Here is a 15,874-nt window from a genome sequence, read left to right as displayed (position 1 = left end):
GGTCTGGCGCACATCTAGGGGTCTACTGAGGGACTCTCAGGGAAGGTAGGCTGAGGGAGGCCATCTTTGGACCTATTGCTTGCCAGTATCTCCCAGAAAGGCACTTACATACGTGACTGGAGCCCCAATTTTCACAACTACCACCTGAGGACACCTCCAGATTGCTCACCTCTGGTGGCCAGTAGGGCTTACACTTATGACCCCATAGGACTGTATAGACATATTCACATAGTTTAAAAACTGCTGCCTTGAGGGTCTGGCTTCCAATCAGCCCGAACCTAGGTGCTGACACTACCAAGTCTTGGCATACCTCAAATACTAGGAGCTATTATAAATGAAATAGGCTGCTTGGACCATCACAAAGATTTGAGAGGCAACCAAGATCTAGGGCAGGTGTGAACGACAAAGTTCATCTCCTACAAGAAGCCACTCCTTCAAGACAGAGAGGTGGCTGTTTCACCTAATGCTAGAAGCCAACACAGGGAGCCAAGAAAAATGAGAAATAGGGTAATATGTTTCAAATGAATAAACAAAATTTAAACCTCAGGACAAATCCTTAATAGAGTGGAGATAATTTACCCGATGAAGAGTTCAAAGCAACAGTTGCAAAAATGCTCACTGAACATGTGAGAAGAATGGAAGAAAACAGGGAGAACTTCAACAAAGAGAAAAAATATAGGAAAGTACCAAACAGAAATCACAGAGCTGAAGAATACACTACAGAAAGTTCCTGACTTACAATGGTTCATCTTTTGATTTCTTAACTTTGCAATGGTATGAAAGTGGTATGTACTTGGTAGAAACGATAATTCAAATTCTGAATTTTCATCTTTTACCAGGCTAGCATATGCAGCACAATATTCTCTTGTGATGCTAGGTAGTGACAGCAAGCCACAGCTCCCAATCAGCCACATAATCACAGAGGTTGACAATGGATACACTTACAACCATTCTGTACCCATAAAACCATTCTGTTTTCCACTTCCAGTATGGTAGTAAATTACATGAGATATTCAACACTTTATTATAAAATACACTGTTAGATGACTGATCATATCGCCCAACTGCAGGCTACTGTAAGTGTTCTGAGCACATTTAAGGTAGTCTACGCTAAGCTAGGATGTTTGGTAGGTTAGGTGTATTAAATACATTTTCAACTTATGCTATTAAACTTGCAATGGGCTTATCCAGATGTAACCATCTGTTCAACAGAATAGATGGAGAAGAAAGGGTCAGTTATTTTGAGGAACTCACTGAATCAGAGCACCTAAAAGAAAAAAATGTTAACAATGAAGACAGCCTGAAACTTATCAGACATCAAAAGGACCAAAATTTGCACTATAGGTGCCCCAGAAGGAGAAGAAAAAGGGGCAGAAAACTTATTTTAAAAAATAATTGCTGAAAATGTCCCTAAACTTCAGGAAGGAAACTTCAGATCCAGGAAACCAAAAAAGTTCTGAATAAGACAAACCCAAAGAGACCCATAAGACACAATATAATTGAAATGTCGAAAGTTTAAGACAGAGAATACCGAAAGCAGCAAGAGTAAAACAAACAAACAAAAAACTTGTTACATAGAGAGGAACCCCAATGAGACTATATGCAGATTCTTCAGCAGAAGCTTTGCAGGCCAGAAAGGAGTGGCATGATATATTCAAATTGCTAAAAGACACCAGGCTGGGGACCAAACACTACCCACAACAGGAAAAGAAAGCCTCTGTAAACAACTGAGCTGAAGGGAAAAGAGGCCAGGACTCAAGAGCAGAGCACAGGAAGCACACACAGAAGACACTCCCTGAAGCACCAGGTGCTGGGGAACAGGGGACACTGCACTGCAGGGCACTACAGGACCTCTTCTTCAGAAGGCCGTTACCTTCAAGAGCAAGAGATGCAGCTGACTTTCCTAACACACAGAAACAGACACAGAGAGACAAAATGAGGAGTCAGAGGAATATGTCCCAAATGAAAGAAGAGGACCAAACCACAGCAAGAGACCTGAGTGAAACTGAAATAAGTAATACGCCTGATAGAGAATTTAAAGTAATCATGAAGATATTCACTGGACTTAAAATAAGAGTGGAGGACATCTGGGGTGCCTGGGTGGCTCAGTTAAGTGTCTGACTGTTGATTCTGGCTAGGTCATGATCTCAGGGACATGAGATTGAGCCCCGTCTCAGGCTCCTCACTCAGTGGGGAGTCTGCTTAAGATTCTCTTCCTCCCTTTCCTTTTGCCTCCCCCTTCCACACACACACGCTAATAAATCTATTAAAAAAAAAAAAAGTGGAGAGCATCAGTGAGACCCTTAAAAGAACCAGAGATGAAGAACATAATATGTGAAATTAAAATACACTGGATGGAATATATAGCAGGCTATAGGAAGCAGAGGAATAAATTAATGACCTGGAAGACAGTAATGAAAAGTAACCCAGGGGCGCCTGGGTGGCTCAGTCGTTAAGTGTCTGCCTTCAGCTCAGGGAATGATCCAAGGTCCCTGGGATCGAGCCCTGCATCAGGCTCCCCGCTCAGCGGAAGCCTGCTTCTCCCTCTCCCACTCCCTTGGCTTGTGTTTCCTCTCTCGCTGGCTGTGTCTCTCTGTCAAGTAAAATAAAATAATATCTTAAAAAAAAAAAAAAGTAACCCGGCTGAGCAAACGAGAGAAAAAGAATTATGCAAATTGAGCATAGTCTAAGGGGACTCAGTGACTCCATCAAGCATAATAACATTCTCATTATAGAGATCCCCGAAAAGAGAAAAGGGGGCAGAAAATTTATTTAAAGAAATAATAGCTGATGGGGTGTCTGGGTGGCATAGTCAGTTAAATGCCTGACTCTTGGTTTTGGCTCAGGTCGTGATCTCAGGGTCATGAGACTGAGCCCTGCCTCAGGCTCCACATTCAGCATGGAGTCCACTTAAGACTCTCTTTCTCTCTCCTCCTGCCCCTCCCCACTTTCTAAAATAAATAAATCTTAAAAAACTCGAAAAATAATAGCTGAAAACTTCCTGAATCTGAGGAAGGAAACAGATATCCAGATCTGGGAGGCACAGAGCTTCCCCCACCCCACCACCAAAAATCAACCTGAGGAGGTCCACACCGCGACATATAGTAATCAAAATGGTAAAAAGTGATGACAAAGAAAACAATTTTAAATCAGCAAAAGAGGACAGTTACATACAAGGGAAATCCCAAGGAGCTATCAGATTTTTAAGCAGAAACTCAGCAAGCCAGAAGAGAATGGCATGGCATGATACATTCAAGGTGCTGAAAGGGAAAAATCTACAGCCAAGTTACTCTATCCAGCAAGGCTATCATTCAAAATAGAAGGAGAAATTTTCTCAGACAAACAAAAACTAAAGGAGTTCATGACTATTAAACCAGCCCTACAAGAAATGTTAAAGGCGACCCTTTGAGCAAAAAGACCATAAATGAGAGTATGAAAAGTATGAAACATAAAAGCAATAAAATTAAGTATTTCTGTAAAAAGTCAGTCAAGGATTCACAAATAAAAGGATGAAAAATATGATACCTAACATGTAGGGGGTGGGAAGAGGAGTAAAGAATGGGCTTGAATTTAAGTAACCATCAACTTAATATAGACTGCTACATGCAGAAGATATTATATACGAACCTGATGGTAACCACAAATCAAATACCACAGACATGCAAAGAATAAAGAGAAAGGAATCCATGTATATCACTAAAGAAAACCAGCAACCATGAAAGAGAGAAAGAATAAAAGATCAGAGAAACTACAAAAACTACCATAAAAAAGTAACAAAATGACAATAAATATATCAATGATTACATTGAATATAAATGGACTAAATGGTCCAATCAAAACACATAGGGTGACAGATTAAAAAAAAAAAAACACCCATCTACGTGCTGCCTACAAGAGACTCATTTCAGAGCTAAAGACACTTGCAGATTGAAAGTGAGGGGAGGGAGAAACACCTATCATGCAAATGGACGTCAAAAGAAAGCTGGAGTAGCAATACTAACGCTGGACAAAGTGGACTCTAGAACAGTCTGCAAAAAGAGACAAAAAGGACACTATAAAATAATAAAGGGGACAATCCAACAAGATCTAATGATTGTAAATATTTAGGCACCCAACATGGCAACACCCAAATACATAAAACGGTTAATAACAAACATAAATGAATTAATCGATAGTAATACAATAATAGTAGGGGATTTTAACACCCCATTTATGTCAATGGACAGATGATCCAAACAGAAAATCAACAAGGAAACAGTGGCTTTAAATGACACTCTGGGTCAGATGGATTTAACAAACAAAACCCTAAGCCAGCAGAAGGAAGGAATAAAGATTAGAGCAGAAATAAGTGATATAGAAACTAAAAATGCACTAGAACAGATCAATGAAACCAGAAGCTGATCCTTTGAAAAGATAACAATACTGATAAACCTCTCTCCAGACTCATGAGAGAGAGAGAGAGAGAGAGAGAGAGAGAGAGAGGGAGAATGACCCAAAGAAATCAGATGAAAGAGGAAGAAATAACACCACAGAAATAAAAACTGTAAAACAGTATTATAAAAAACTATATGTCAACTAATTGGACAATCTAGAAGAAATGGATAAATTCCTAGAAATACATAACCTACCAAAACCAACGCAGGAAGAACTAGATAATTTGAACAGACCAATTACCAGCAATGAAATGGAATCAGTAATCAAAAAAACAAAACAAAACACAAAACTCCCAACAAACAAAGGTCCAGGACCAGAGACCTTCACAGGTAAATTCTACCAAACATTTAAAGAAGAGTTAATACCTATTCCTCCCAAACTATCCCAAAAAATAGAAGAGGATGGAAAACTTCCAAATTCACTGAGGCCAGTATCACCCTGTTACCAAAACCAGATAAAGTCACCACAAAAAAAGAGAACTACAGGCCAATATCTTTGATGAACATAGAGCAAAAATCCCCAAGGGAATACTAACAAACAAAATCCAACAATACATTAAAAAAATCATTCACCATCATCAAGTGGGATTTATCCAGGATGTAAGGGTGATTCAATTTTCCAAGTCAATTAACATGATACACCACATCAGTGAGATAAAAACCCTATGATCATTTCAACAGATGCAGAAAAAGCATTTGACAAAGTACAAAATCCATTTGTGATAAAAATTCTCAACAAAGTAGGTCTAGAAGGAACATACCTCAACAGAATAAAGGCCTTATATGAAAAACCCAGTGTATATGATACTCAGTGGGGAAAAAAAATGGAAAGCTTTTCCCCTAAGGTCAGCAACAAGAAAAGGGTGTCCAGTCTCACCACCTTTATTCAACATAGTACTGGAATTAGACAAGAAAAAGAGATAAAAGGGGTCCAAATTGGTAAGGAAGAAGTAAATCTTTGACTACTTGCAGAAAATGACATGATATTATACATAGAAAACGCTAAAGACTCCAGAGAAAACCTACTAGAACTGATAAATGAATTCAGTACAGTTGCGGGATACAAAATTAACATACAGAAATGTGTTGCATTCCTATACCATGATAATGAAGCAGCAGAAAGTGAAATTAAGAAAACAATCCCTACAGCTGCACCAAAAACAATAAAACACCTAGGAAAAAACTTAACCAAAGAGGTGAAAGATTTGTACTCTGAAAACTATAAAACACTGATGAAAGAAATTGAAGACAACACAAAATAGAGGAAAAACATCCCATGCTCACGGAGTGGGAAAACAAATACTGTTGAAACGTCTATACTACCCAAAGCAACCTCAGATTTAATGCAGTCCCTATCAAAGTACCAACAGCAGTATTTGTGGAATGAGAACAATCCTAAAATTTGTATGGAACAACACAAGACCCTAAATAGCCAAAGCAATCTTGAAAGAGAAAAACAAAACTGGAGGTATTACAATTCCAGACTTCAAGTGATATTATAAAGCTGGAGTAATCAAAATACTATGGTACTGGCATAGGAAGAGACATACAGATTAATGGAACAGAATAGAAAACTCAGAAACAAACCCACAATTACATAGCTAATTAATCTTTGACAAAGGAAGAAGGAACATAGAATAGGAAAAAGTCACTTCAACAAATGGTGTTGGGAAAACTGGACAGCTACATGCAAAAGAATGAAACTGGACCACTTTCTTATGCCACACACAAGAATAAACTCAAACTGGATTTAAGATCTAAATGTGAGACCTTAAACTGTAAAAATCCTAGAAGACAGCAAAGCCAGTAATCTGACATTGGCCATAGCAACATTTTCCTAGATACGTCTCCAGAGGCAAGGGAAATGAAAGGAAAAATAAACTATTGGGGCTACAACAAAATAAAAAGCTTCTGCAAAGCGAAGTGAACAATCAAGAAAACTAACAGGCAACCTACTGAATGGGAGAAGATATCTGCAAATGACATATCTGATAAAGAGCTAGTATCCAATATAAAGAATGTATACAACTCAACATCCCCCAAAACCAAATAATCCAATTTAAAAATGTGCAGAAGACATGAACAGACATTTCTCTAAAGACATACAAATGGCCAGGAGACACATGAAAAGATATGTACCATCACTCATCCTCAGGGAAATGCAACTCAAAACTACAACAAGAAACAACAAGTACTGGCAAGAATGTGGAGAAAAAGGAACCCTCGTGCACTGTGGGTGGAAATGCAAACTGAAGCGGCTACTCTGGAGGACAGTAGGGAGGCTCCTCAGAAAGTTGGATATAAAATGACCTTGAGATCCAGCAACCACACTGCTAGGTATTTACCCCAAAAGTACAAAAACACTAAATCAAAGGGATACGTGCACCCCTATGTTTATTGCAGCATTATTTACAATAGCCAAATCATGGAACTAGGTCAAGTGTCCAAAGATTGATGAATGAAGATGATCTGGTGTATCTACACAGTGGAATATTATGCAGCCATAGAAAGGAATGAAGCCTTGCCATTTGCAACAACACAGATGGAGCTAGAGAGTATAATGTTAGGCAAAATAAGTCAGTCACAGAAAAGCAAATATCACATGATTTCACTCCTACACGGAATTTAAGAAACAAATGATCCAAGGGGGAAAAAACAAGAGACAAACCAAGAAACGGACTCATAACTACAGAGAACAAAGTGGTGGTTACGAGCGGGGAGCTGGGTGGGGGGGTGGGGGAAACTGGTGAAGGGGACGAAGAGCACACTTATCATGAGGAGCTGAGTAGCATATGGAATTGTTGAATTACTATATTGTGCACCTGAACCTAATGTAACACTGTATGTCAACTATCCTGGATTAAAATAAAAAACTGAATTTTAAAAAAGTGCTAAAAGATATAACTTCTGACCAAAAACACTCTGCCTGGAAAAACTGTCACTCAGGATTGAGGGAGAGAGTTTTCCAGACATGCAGAAGCCAAAGGATTTCATCGTCACTAAACCAGCCCTAGGAGACATGTCGAAGGGTCCTTAGGCTGACTAGTAACGAGAAGACGTAGGACAGTAGAAATCTCACTGGCAAAGGTAAATATATAGTAAAAGCAGTAGGCAGATCACATACAGCTAGTATGAAGGTTAAAAGACAAAAGTAGCAAAAATAACTGTACAATGATTAGTAAAGGGATACATAACATTAAAAGATGTGAAATGTGACATCAAAAACATAAAACATGGAGGGGCAGGAGAAATGGACAGCTTCAGAATGCCTTCAAACTTAAGTTGTTATCAACTTAAAATAGACTGTTATAAATTCTTTTAGTAATCCTCGTGGTAACCACAACCACAAACCTACAGCAGATACACTAAAGATAATGAGAGAGGAATCTAAGCAGAGCACTAAAGAAGTTCGTCAAACCACAACAGAGAGCAAGGGGAAAAGTAGCAAAACAACAACAAAATACAGACGGAAAGATATTCATGCAGACAAATCAGGAGAATATTGTTAAAATGTCCATACGATTCTCACAAACTAGATTCAAAACCATTACTATCAAAATTCTAACAGCATTTTTCACAGAAATGAAACAATCCTAGGGGCACCTGGGTGGCTCAGTCGATTAAGCGTCTGCCTTCAGCTTGGGTCATGATCCCAGGGTCCTGGGATGGAGCCCGGCACAGGGCTCTCTGCTCAGTGGGAAGCCTGCTTCTTCCTCTGCCCCTCCCCCTGCTCGTGTGTGTTCTCTCTCTCTCTCTCTCTCTCTCTTGCTCTTTCTCTGTCTCTCCCCCTTATCAAATAAATAAAATCTTTAAGAAAAAAAAATCCTAAAATTTGTATAGAACTACTAAAGACCACGAATAGCCAAACCAATCTTGAAAAACAACAAAGTGGGAAGCATCACGCTGATTTCAAACTACACTACAAAGCTATAGTAATCAAAACAGTATGATAGCAGCATAAAAACAGACACACAGACCAGGGAACGGAAAAGAGTTCAGAAATAAACCCATACATATATGGTCAATTTACAACAGCGAGCCTATAATGCACAATGGGGAAAGGAAAGCCTTCTCGATAAGCGGTGCTGGGAAAACTGAACAGCCACATGTAAAAGTATGAACCTGGATGAGTATCTTACACCATACACAAAAATTAGCTCAAAAGGAATTAAAGACTTGAACATAACACCTGAAATCATAAAGCTCCTGAAAGAAATACAGGCTATAAGCTCTGTGACATTGGTCTTGGTGTTTCTTTTTAAATCTGACACCAAAAGCAAAGGCAACAAAAGCAAAAATAAACAAATGGAGCTACACCAAACTAAAATGCTTCTGCAAGTAAAAGAAACCATCAGCAAAATGGAAATGGCAGCCTAATAAACGGGAGAAAACATTTGCAAATTATGTATCTGACAAAAGGTTAATACCCCAAATAAAAAAAGAGCTCATACAAGGATACCAAACAAGGGGGGGGAAGCCCCCAAACAATCTGATTTAGAACTGGGAAAAATATCTGAATAGACATTTTTCCAAAGAGGGGTGCCTGGGTGGCTCAGTTGGTTAAACGTCTGCCTTTGGCTCAGGTCACAATCCCGGGGGCCTGGGATTGAGCCCTGCGTCTGGCTCTCTGCTCAGCGGAGAGCCTGCTTTACCCTCTCCCCCTGCCATTCTCCTTGCTTGTGTTCTCTGTCAAATAAAATCTTTAAAAAAGAAAAAAAAAAAAAAGGACATTTTCCCAAAGAGACCTACAGAGGGCCAATACATGAAAAAATGCTCACAAACCACTAGGGAAAAGCAAATCAAAACCACAATGAGACATCACCTCACACCTGTTAGAATGGTTATTATCAAAAAGACAAATAATAAGTGTTGGTGAGAATGTGGAGAAAAGGGAACCCTTGCGCGCTGTCGGTGGAAATGTAAATTAATGCAGCCCCTGTGGAAAACAGCATGGCTCTTCCTCAAAACATTAAAAATAGAATTAACATTATGATCCAAGAACTCCATTTCTGGGTACTCATCTGAAGAAAACAAAAGCATTAACTCAAAAAGATATATGCACCCCCATGCCATGTTCATGGCACAAGATCCAAGATATGGAAACAACCTAAGTGTCCATTGACCAATGAATGGAGAAAGAAAATGTGGTACATACGAACAATGGCATGATTCAGCCATAAAAAAGAATGAAATGTTGCCATTTGCAACAACATGGATGGACCTTGAGAACATTGTGCTAAGTGAAGTCAAAGAAAAACAAATATAGTTTGATATAGCTTATATGTGCAATCTTAAACCCACAGAGAACAGTCTGGAGGTTGGCAGTGGTGAGGGGGTTGGGGGTGGGTAGGGAACTAGGTGAGTCAAAAGGTACAAACTCCCAGCCGTAAAATAAGTCACGGGTATACAATGTACAGTTTGGTGACTCTAGATAACAATACTATTGCCTATTTGGAAGTTGCTACCAGAGTAAATCTTAAAAGTTCTTATGACAAGAAAAGATTTGTCACATGTACAGTGACAGGTTAACTAGACTTATCATGGTCATCACTCTGCAACACATACAAATACAGAATAATTATGCTGCATACCTAAAACATAATGTTATTAATTATATCTCACAAAAAGCCCAAAAATAAAAAACACAGAAGAGGAGGAAACATTCCTGAACTCCTTTAATGAGGTTACCATTACCTTGATATCAAAGCCAAAATATTCTTAGTAAAATACTAGCAAATTGAATTCAGCAGCACATTAAAAAAAAAAATCATTCACCATGATCAAATGCTATGTATCCCTGGGATGCCAGGATGATCTGACATGCACAAATCAATGTGATATATCTTATAGAATGATAGGAAAAAAATTGTACGATCGTTTCAATAGACACAGAAAAAGTATTTGACAAAATCCGATATCCATTTATGATAAAACTTCTTTACAAATTAGGTACAGAAAGAACATATCTCAACATCATAATGGCCAGATATGACAAGCCCACAGCCAACATCATACTCAATGGTGAAGGACTGAAAGCCTTTGCTCTAAGATCCGATACAAGACAAGGGTGCCCACTCCCACTACTCCTCTTCAACCTACTACTGAAAGTCCTAGCCAGAGCAATCCGGCAATAAACATAAATACAAGGGACCAGAAATGGAAGGAAGAAGTGAAATTTTCTCTATTTGCAGATGACATGATTTTATATATAAGAAATCCTTACAACTCCACCAAAAAACTTAGATCTAATCAACAAATTCAGTAAAGTTGCAATTTACAAAATTAACATACAAAAATCCGTAGCATTTCTATACACTCACAATGAACTATTTGAAAAAGAAAAAAAATCCCGTTTATAATAGCATCAAAAACAATAAAATACTCAGGAACAATTCAGCCAAGAAGGTGAAAGATCTCTATACTGAACACTCTAACACATGATGAAAAAAACAGAATATACAAATAAATGTAAAGGTATCCCTGGGTTCATAGATTGGAAGAATTAATATTGTTAACGTGTCCCTAGTACTCAAAGGCATCTATAGATTTAATGCAATCCCTATTAAATTCCAATAGCATTTTTTAACAAGTAAAAAAAAAAAATCATAAAATTTATATGGAACTACAAAAGACCCTGAATAGCCAAAGCAATCATGAGAAAGAAGAACAAAGCAGGAGGCATCACAATCACTTTCTGATTTTAACCAATATTATAAAGCTATAGTAATCAAAATACTATATTGGCACAGAAAATCATATACACCAAAGGAACAGAACTGAGATTCCAGAAATAAACCCATGCATATATGGTCAACTAATATTTGACAAGGGAGGCAAGAATACTCAATGGAGAAAAGACAGTCTCTTCAATAAGTGGTGCCATGAAAATTGGATATTTGTAGGTAAAAGAATGAAACTAGAGGGGCGCCTGGGTGGCACAGTGGTTAAGCATCTGCCTTCGGCTCAGGGTGTGATCCCGGCGTTATGGGATCGAGCCCCACATCAGGCTCCTCTGCTATGAGCCTGCTTCTTCCTCTCCCACTCCCCCTGCTTGTGTTCCCTCTCTCGCTGGCTGTCTCTATCTCTGTCAAATGAATAAATAAATAAAATCTTAAAAAAAAAAAAAAGAATGAAACTAGACTCCTATCTTACACCACCACAAAAATTAACTTGAAATGGATTTAAATTTAGAGACTGGAAACCATAAAAATCCTAGGAGAAAATACAGGAAAAAAGATCCTTGGCGTAGGTCTTGGCAATAATTTTTTTGGACAGGACACCTAAAGCACGAGACAAAATCAGAGATAAACAAGAGGGACTACATTAAAGTAAAAAGCTTCTACACAGCAAAAGGAATGATAAACAAAATGAAAAGACAACCTACAGAATGGGAAAATACATTGGCAAATCATCTATCTGTTAAGGGATTGATATTCAAAATATATAATGAACTCCTACAACTCAATAGCAAAAGAACAAATAATCCAATTAAAAATGGGCAAAGGACCTGGATAGATTTCCAAAGAAGACATAAGAATGGGGGTGCCTGGGTGGCTCAGTCCATCTGCCTTTGGCTCAGGTCATGATCCCAGGACCCTGGGATCGAGCCCCACGTCTGGCCCTCCTCCAGCTCGTGCGCACTTACGCTCTCTTTCTCTCCCCCCCAAATAAATAAATAAAATCTTAAAAAAAAAAAGACATAAGAATGTCCAATAGGTATTTGAACAGATACTCAATACCACGAATCATTAGGGAAATGCAAATCAAAACCACAACACCATGTTACCTCACACCTGTCAGAATGACCAAAAAGACAAGTGGTAACAAATGCTGGCATGGTTGTGGAGAAAAGGGAACCCTTGTGCACTGTTGGTGGGAATGTAAATTGGTGCAGCTGCTGCAGAAAACCGTATGGAGGTTCCTCAAGAAATTAAAAATAGAACTGCCATATGATCCAGCAACTCCACTTCTGGGTATTTATCCAAAAAACCAAAAACACTAACTCAAAAAGATACCTGTATACTCCTGTTCATAGCAGCATTATTTACAATAGCCTAGACATGTCCATCCACTGATGGATGAGGGGATAAAGAATTGGTGGTACACATATACAGTGGAATACTATTCAGCCACAAAAAAGACTGAAATGTCACCATTTGCAACAACATGGATGGACCCAGAGGGCACCATGCTAAGTGAAATAAGTCAGAGAAAGACAAAAACCGTATGATTTCACTTTTACATGGAATCTAAAAATAAAACACAAACAAAAAAACCCCACACAAACTTATAGAAATGGGTGAAGGCGGCCAAAAGGTACAAAGTTCCAGTTATGAATTAGTACTAGGAAATGTAATGTACAACGTGGGGATTCTAGTTAACACTGCATCTGAAATGATAGGTGTTAACTACTGGTGGTAAGCATTTCACATCGTGTAAGTTACATCATTATGCTCTATGCCTTTCACACTGTAGTTCAATTTTACCTCAAACTGTAAAAAGAAAACTTTAAAAGCCTGCTATAAAGCCACAGTAATCAAAACACTGCAGCATGAGCATAAAGACAGACATCTACACCAATGGAATGGAGAGTCCAGAAATAAGCCTCTGCACAGGAGGTCAAATGATTTTTGACAAAATGACAAAACGGTGCCATGACCATTCATGGGGGAAGGGGAGGTCTTTTCAACAGATAATGCCGGGAAAACTGGATTACCCACATGGCCGAAGAATGAAATCGAACCGTTAACTAAGACCACATACACACGTTAACTCAAAATGAACCAAGTACCTAAAACAATAAAACTTAGAAGAAAACGTAGGACAAAACTTCATGATGTTGGATTTGGCAATGAGCTCTTGGATACGATGCCATAGGCAACAAAAGAAAGAACAGACAAGTTGGACTTTGTGAAAATTTTAAAACTTTGTATGCTAAGGGACACTAGAAAGTAAAAAGGCGGGGTGCCTGGGTGGCTCAGTCGTTAGGCATCTGCCTTCGGCTCAGGGCGTGATCCCGGCGTTATGGGATCGAGTCCCACATCGGGCTCCTCCACTAGGAGCCTGCTTCTTCCTCTCCCACCCCCCCTGCTTGTGTTCCCTCTCTCACTGCCTGTCTCTCTGTGTCAAATAAATAAATAAAATCTTAAAAAAAAAAGAAAGAAAGTAAAAAGGCAAGCCATGGAACGATAGAAGATACTTGCAAATCAGTTATCTGATAAGGGATTCATATTCAGAATATATAGAGGACTCTTTAAATGTAACCACCACCAAAGACATTAAAAACTGGACACATCTCCAAACGGGAGAATGGCCAGTAAGTACACAAAAAGCTGCTCAGAATCACAAATCATCACGGAAATGCAGATCAAAACTACAATGAGATACCATTCACGCCCACAAGGATGGCTACTATCAGAAAACCAGAAAACCAGAGAACAAGTGTTGGGTGGGTGGTGTGAAGAAATCAGAACTCTCGTGGTCTGCCGGTAGGATACAGAATGGTACTGCCACTGTGGAAAACAGGAGGGAGGCTCCCCTCAAAACTAAAAATATAGCATTGCCATAGGATCCAGCAATCCTACTTCTGAATAAACTCAAAAGAACTGAGAGCAAGGTCTCAAAGAAGTAATTGCACACGTGTTTATAGCAGCATTATTCACAATAGCTAAAGCACAGAAGCTATGCAAGTGTCCATCAATCAATAAATAAACAAAACGTGCTATATACATGCAATGGAGTTATATTCAGCTTTACAAAGGAAATTCTGCAATATGGTCTAACATGGATGAACCTTGAGGACATTATGTGAAGGGAAATAAGCCAGTCACAAAAAAACAAATACAATCTGATTCCTCTTACAGGAGGTGCTTTGAATAGTCAAAATCCTAAAGACGGAAAGTAGAATAGGGGTCGCCAGGGACTGGGGGGTGGGGAGGGAGAACAGAGAGTGATGGCTTAATAGGTATAGAGTTTCAGATGTACAAAAGGAAAAGAGTGATGGGATAAATGGTGGTGCTGGCTGCATAACAATGAGAATATATTGAATTCTACCAAAGCTATACACTCAGCGGTTAAGATGGTTTTATGTTATATGTATTTTGACAAAATAAAAAATTATTTTTAAATCATAAAAGTAATATACACTTATTGTAACAAGAAATCAAATACGGAGACACGTTAACAAACAGCCATTCCTCCTCCAACCCCCAAGTTGTACAAAAAATTTCAGCTCCTATCAGGTAACCTAGACATGCCATCAGCTTACAGTGCTGAGCCAGCATTTTCCAGGAAGGGAAGGAAAATTCCTTTTCAGAATGAAGAACACGATTAAAATAGTTCTGTCCAGGAAGCAATATATAAAGCAGAGAAATTACTTTTTATGCAGAAATGAACAAGAAAAAAAATTTAAAGAAAGGATGATGTCTCAGCGCGAAAGCCAAGGGACATCCAGGCAGGGATGGAGGGACGCTGCTTAGTGGTTAGTAGGTGGTCTGTGTGTACGCTCTCTGAAGCTTATGCCCCAACCCAACGAAGACTTAGGGGAACAATTCTTTAAGTAGTGATAGAACCCAGCAGAATATCAGGAAGATAGTCATTAAGATCTTCATACACGATTTTACATGCAACACCTTGACCCCCCAAATTATAAAGTCATATAGGGGAAAATGTTCTTATTCTAATTTTAGGGATTAAGAGGCTTCTAGGAAGTACCTTGTCCAGGTCGTCCAGCCCTTCAAAGCTTTTCAACCCTGTAACCTGGGCACCATCTAGTTTACCTGACCCCTGTCTCCCACGGAACAAGGATGTGGCAGGGTCAAGGCAATGAACGATGGATACACCAATGATCATGAACCAGCACAGCAGCTAACTGACCCCAAATCAGAAATTCTTCAACGGACTGTGGCCCAGGGACTGCCAATATCCCCAGGGACAAATTCTCTCACCACGATGAGAAATGCCTCACCACAACTGTAAGAAAGCATTCATTAGTCCAATGTGCTTCTCAGTGTGAAATAGCTTGCTTATCAAATAACTTTAGTCTCTCCAAAAGAGCTGGGGTCAATGTGAAAAACACTCTGGTCTCACAGGCATTCCCTGCTTTACAGAACAAGGACCTGTAAACAAAGATGGATGTGGATACCCGTTACACCTGTTTTCCAACTGATTTTACAATAAGGGCAATTAGGGAATTATAGTATTTCTGGTGCATAAGAAAACCATTATGCTAGAAATTTTAGTTCCTCCGCACTGTCCCACTTTTTCCCCACTTACCTTGACTTCTACATTTCTCTTTAGGGACTCCTCGTCTTACCCCCCTTGGCTCCTGGGGGCACATTGTCCCCTCCTCAGCTCAAGATGCGGCAGAATTCGGCTGCAATACCACATTTCACCGGCAGATGCCGCAGCCTCAACACCTGGGAGCCAACTTTCAGATTACT

Source organism: Ursus americanus, chromosome 26, assembly GCF_024610735.1.
Source record: "Ursus americanus isolate L20-20 chromosome 26, mUrsAme1.1.p, whole genome shotgun sequence".
Classification (NCBI taxonomy): Eukaryota; Metazoa; Chordata; class Mammalia; order Carnivora; family Ursidae; genus Ursus; species Ursus americanus.
This window is presented reverse-complemented; position numbering follows the sequence as displayed.